This window comes from Triticum aestivum, chromosome 5A, assembly GCF_018294505.1.
Source record: "Triticum aestivum cultivar Chinese Spring chromosome 5A, IWGSC CS RefSeq v2.1, whole genome shotgun sequence".
NCBI lineage: Eukaryota > Viridiplantae > Streptophyta > Magnoliopsida > Poales > Poaceae > Triticum > Triticum aestivum.
This window is the reverse complement of record NC_057806.1, coordinates 400,157,207-400,163,117: the sequence shown is the minus strand read 5'-3', so window position 1 is coordinate 400,163,117 and position 5,911 is coordinate 400,157,207.

Sequence of the window (5,911 nt, the reverse complement as noted above, 5' to 3'; positions counted from 1 at the left end):
GTGTGAACATGTCCTACTGTGTGTGAGCCAAGTGTGTGAACACGATTTGGTAAAGGTAGCGGTGAGAGGCCATGTAGGAGTACATGGTGGGTTGTCTCATTGCAGCCGTCCTCAGGAACTGAGTTCTGTGTTTGTGATCCATGAACAGTTACTACCACACATTGGGTTCCGGTAACTCGACCCCTCTCGACTTATTAATCAACTTGATCTCTGTCCAGGAGTTGCAACTAGTTTCTGGTGTTTGTAGGTAGTGTTAGTAGTCTACCAAGTGGCACCCGGTACAGGTGGGCTTGGGACAGACTAGGCACAGTGGCCCGGTGTACCAAGTAGCACCCGGATGGTGGGCTTGGGAACCCTGCTCACATCGTTTGGGGCCGTGAGCGACACCCCGGCCGGATCTCCTTGCGGATGGAACCCGAATAGGCGATAAACCTGGACTAGAGACTTGTTCGGTTAGTCAGGTCGTGGCCGACTCCCTCGCCCGGCTTCCGCTTGAAGGTTGCCGAGGTACATGACGTGTACAGGGCGATAAGTGGCGAAAGCGTGTGTGAAGAAGTACACCCCTGCAGGGTTATCACTATCTATTCGAATAGCCGGATTCCTCGGATATGGAAACTTGGACCCCTTGCATAGTTCATAGACAAGTGAAAGTGGATACTCTAAAATACGCAAGATAAGCGTGAGTGCTATGGATGGCGTTCTCGTAGGGAGACGGGAGCGGATCCATAGTGGTGTATTGATATGGTGAATATGTGGACTCGTGTGCGCCACCTCAAAAGAGTACTTGCAGTCGTAGTTCAGGATAGCCACCGAGTCAAAGCTGGCTTGCTGCAGTTAAACCCCACCACCCCCTTGTTGATAATGATGCATATGTAGATAGAGATGATGTAAGTCTTGCTGGGTACATTTGTACTCACGTTTGCCTATTTTATGTTTTTGCAGAGAGACTTCAGTCTCACTAGTAGTTCCGCTTGGACTTCGACGTTTAGCTTGTTACCTCAGCTACGATCTTGTGCCCTCGGTAGGATCTGGTAGATAGTCAGGCTTCTCAGCCTTTTTCATTTATAGTTGTCTGTACTCAGACATGATAGCTTCCGCCTGTGCTTTGATTGTATGCTCTGAATGTTGGGTCATGAGACCCATGATTGTAATATCTCGCTCCTCGGAGCCTATTGATAAAATACTTGAGTTGTAGAGTCATGTTGTGATGCCATGTTGTATTTGCACATATCGAGCATATTGTGTGTATGTTATTGAAATGCTTGGTATGTGTGGGATCTGACTATCTAGTTGTTTATCTTTAGTAGCCTCTCTTACCGGGAAATGTCTCCTAGTGTTTCCGCCGAGCCATGGTAGCTTGCTACTGCTCCGGAACACTTAGGCTGGCCGGCATGTGTCCTTCTTCGTTCCTGTGTCTGTCCCTTCGGGGAAATGCCACGCGATGAATACCAGAGTCCTGTTAGCCCGCTACAGCCCGGTTCACCGGAGTCCTGCTAGCCCAGTGCTACAGCCTGGAATCACTCGCTGATGACCGACACGTTCGATGCTGGGTCATGGATGCCTGTCCCCGTAAGTTTGTGCCACTTTGGGTTTACGACTAGCCATGTCAGCCCGGGCTCCTTATCATATGGATGCTAGCGACACCATCATATACGTGTGCCAAAAGGCGCAAATGGTCCCGGGCAAAGGTAAGGCGACACCCGTGGGAATACCGTGCGTGAGGCCGCAAAGTGATATGAGGTGTTACATGCTAGATCGATGTGGCATTGAGTTGGGGTTCTGACAGCTTTGGTATCAGAGCTTGACTGCCTGTAGGATTACCAAGCCAAACTGGTCGAAGTTGAGTCTAGAAATTCTTTAGTTATATAAGGGAATTGATTGTGGGATGGAACGTAAGGCTCTTTTTACTCCTTTACCTTATGCCTTCTGATCTGAGTCATCTTATCTTCCCTACGGGGATTAGGAACTAGGCTATCTCTTCTTTCTATCAGGATCACGTGTTACTAATCTGCAGACTTGTAGGATTGATGGTTCTAAGCTTGAGTTCAGTTCCTACTACTTCTGTATGTTATCTGTTGATCTCGAAACCTTGATATTGTGCTTCTGAGTGGTTATGCCACCATTTTGTGAATGTCTCAAATCTTTTCTGAGCATTTACAAACGTTATGCTGTCCGAGTCATCCCAGGTTTCTAAACAGTCTGATGCATTTGCAAATTCCTTCCTTCCGTTTCGATGTTCCTTTGGGCCAGATTAACCACACTAATCGATGAGTTGAGGTACTCTACTGCCTCGACCTTTATGTTGGAGTTATTATTATGACCCTAGGTGTCTCAGGGGATCATCTAGTAATTTAGCCATGATTTGTGTCCCAGTGTGATGATTCTGGCCTTTATTCTTGAAACCATCCCGTGATGCCACTTAGTAGTAGGCATTCTACTCCTGGGTTCTGAACCCGAGATTCACTCTACTTACTTCATGTTGATAGTGTTTGCTAGTTCCTTTAGGATATTAGTAACCTTTGCGATAGTCCTCGAGGTTCGTGGTACATCCTTCTTCCAATTACCATGAACCATTCTTGGCAGGAGTTCTTCTGAACCAAAAGATGACAACAAGAGTGCTCTCGATGAGTTCTCCATTCTATATTGTGGCTTTGCCAGTTCTACCTTTCTGCATGGGTTATCCGGAAGAAATATGTTGAATTTCGTTCAACATGCTAAACCATGCATCCACAACTCAGAAAATCATATGTTCCTTTGAGTTGTCCCTCTTTAGTTGTCTTCTGACCCTCGTCTATCAATTGATAGTCAAGAGTATGCGTGCATTCGTTCACCAATGCTTATTATTCTTGTGGTCCGTCAAGCCATTCTATTCCGGAATGACTAGGAGAAACAAACTCCAGAACCTCATCCATATCCAGGATTGGGTCACAGTAGTTGTACTCCGCAGATCAAAATGCTAATTTAGCTCTTGTTCTGTCCTACCTTGGAGTATTACCATCTTTACATCAAGATTGTCATGGGAATTGCACACCCTCCTATGAACTCTTGATATAGTGATACTTCTCACCCTCATCATTCATTTCCCGGCTCCCGTGTGGTTGCAACCGGAATGCCGACAAATGAATCGTGATGTGTGAAATCTACACTCCTAGCAACTCCATTGCTTGGTAGTTAACGGACAATAATTTCATTCTTAGCGTGTTGGTTTTTTAATCACCACCCTAAGGTTGATAGTGCTACCTAGTCCTTATTCCCAGTGCACTTCTCGATCAATGAGTTAGGATAGTGCCAATCCTTGCTTATTTGATCATATCGTCTTGCCTGAAAAGCAAGATTGTTCTCGAGCTTAATAGCCTATCGGTGGTTCGTGATTTTCCGAATATTTTCTCGGAAGTGTTACCAGGTTGTCACCTGACCGCTATGTTGAGTTCGTGATCAAGTTGGTTTCTTGTAAACCACCCCCTTCTCCAAGGATCTGTGTGGGTTACCCCCTGAGCCAGTTGGTTAAGCTAAACAACAACTTGGAGAGTTGGAAGATAAAAGCTTGTCCGACTTAGTTCATTTTAAGGGATATCTTGTATGTGTGTTAAAGAAAGATGATATTTTCATCGATTGACCCTCGTGATCAGTTAATGGACCTGTCATCTTAGCCAATCTTTGATTTGAGTATGGGCTATCCTCAAATAAAATCCGAACCAACGATGTTCGTAATGTTGTCTTACTCGTGGATTTTCCTCGAGCATACACCATTATATCGTTCGGGTCTGACTAGTGCTATCACTTGTTCACATAATTATGGAACTCCTTCTTCATGGAAACCAGGATGAGTTGTTGTTGAGCCCATCAGCAATATATTTAACCTCTCCAGGATTATGTTGAACATCCATCTAGTATTGGAAACTTTTGTAAACATTACCTTCGTGTTCCATTCATGAGGTATATGTTCGGAGGAAAGAAGTGACTTTCTTTAATTCACGTGCACTTGGTGTAAGTTGCCGCCATGGATCCGAGAAAGATTGTTTTTGGTTTCCTTTGGAATCATCCCAAGTCAGTCATGCATGTGCGAAGTATAGATTGGACTGTGAGATTAGCTACCTCCATTCCATATGTGTCCCTAGCACGCCAAGCCACTGATTGACTTGCTCAAGGATAAGAAGTTCATTGATAAGTGCACAAGGACTTCGATATCCTTGATGCTGGTTCCCCACCGGAACTCGGTAGTGTTTTATTGTAAGACTACCATGTGATCATGTTTTGTCTGGGACAACATGTTCACATGTGTGCAGCAGAACCAGCTCATGTTTTGGAGCTTACTACCGTAGTCCATTTCCCGAGAATCTCGCAATGTCATCTCGTCGATTGTGTTGCAAACTTTCATTTTTTCTTCCTAGACTTGATGAGTCTGGATATCCTGACACCAACCAGATCTGAATCTCAGGCAGATATGATGGTTGGAACATTTCCCAAGAACTATTATACTGGTCCCTCGATAACCGGTAAAGTGGATGTCGTGGCCAACCCACCTAGCCGGAAGACCTATTATTGTAGTATCTTGATTGAAAATGTTGGTCACCTCCCCATAAGGATTTCGTAGGGTTTTACTCCAATAAGTTACTCCTTATGGATCCTTGAGCTCCCGAAGTCCGACCTTTTACTTGATGTTCTAGTTATCAAACCATATTTATGAATGGGATACACTAGCACATCAAGGAGAACATTAGAAGCGGAGTGCTAAATGTCTCCCGGTCGATCATCCAGATTTTGTTTCCTTGGCCTTGCTAAGGTGAAATCTGAGTTGATGTTATCTTCCTATGTATCTGCATCGTCCATCGTTGTTCATCATGGTGGTACGTTGTGTTGCCAGGATCCTTGTCACGGATGTTGGTAAAACCTTGATGATTATGGAAATGCTCAAGTTCTTGAGAGCACGCATAAGCGCTAGGTGTTATCATCGACACTAATTGGGATGCTCTCAGTTTCCTCGGCAATGCTATGACCTTTTCAAACAGTGAATTCACTCTCTATTGTTGGGTTCTTCCCCAGTTACCAGAATCATTCCCAGCATTTGCATTTTGTTCCCAGCTTGCACCGCCAATGTGCCATTCTACCATGGGTCTCTTCCATTTCCGGTGATAAGCAAATTCATCCATTACGTTGTCTTCAACAAGGTAATCCACATCATCCAAGTTCGAGTATGCCATTCTACCGAACCCCTCTAAATGATCGATTATGATTTGCCTTAAGCTGGTATAAAGAGTTTCAATGATCCTTGAATCAAAGGTAATTCTTTTTGCCACTTAAGGGGATATTTCTACGAGTCACCTTCCCTAAGGCGCATCGTTATGGTATCATGGCAATTCAACTCCTCGCTACGTTGACAACCGATCACCACATTCTTAAGTCTGGAATTGTTGTCTACCTAGCGAGCCCTCGTCATCTGTCTCACTCCATTTCCTCAGATGTATGCTTCGTGTCTCAGCTCGAGAGAGGTGACAATGTCTCATCCCATGAGTTGATCCTGAGTTGTTCGGTCTTCGAGAAGATCGATCCTTCTAGAGTTTTCCTTTCCTCTTCTTGTCATGATTAGCTAGAGTTCTCAGAGCAAGACATCAAGACAATGATGGTGATCGAATCAACGTTCATTTGAAGTGCAACCTGGATCGTGAAGATTGTGTTAGTTTGCGTTCCCCCTTCATCTTACCCTACGCTTGAATCTCGGGACGAGATTTTTGTTTAGTAGGGGTGAGTTGTCACATCCCTAGCTGCTGGTAGTGCTCTAGGCTAGCTTCATGTGTGCATCATGTCTATATTTTTGAAACTTGAATTGAGGAATTTTGAAAGCCTCAAAACTTAATTAAAAGCAGGGCAAAGATCCCTAGAAATATCATTCTATGTTCCAAGATGTCCTTTT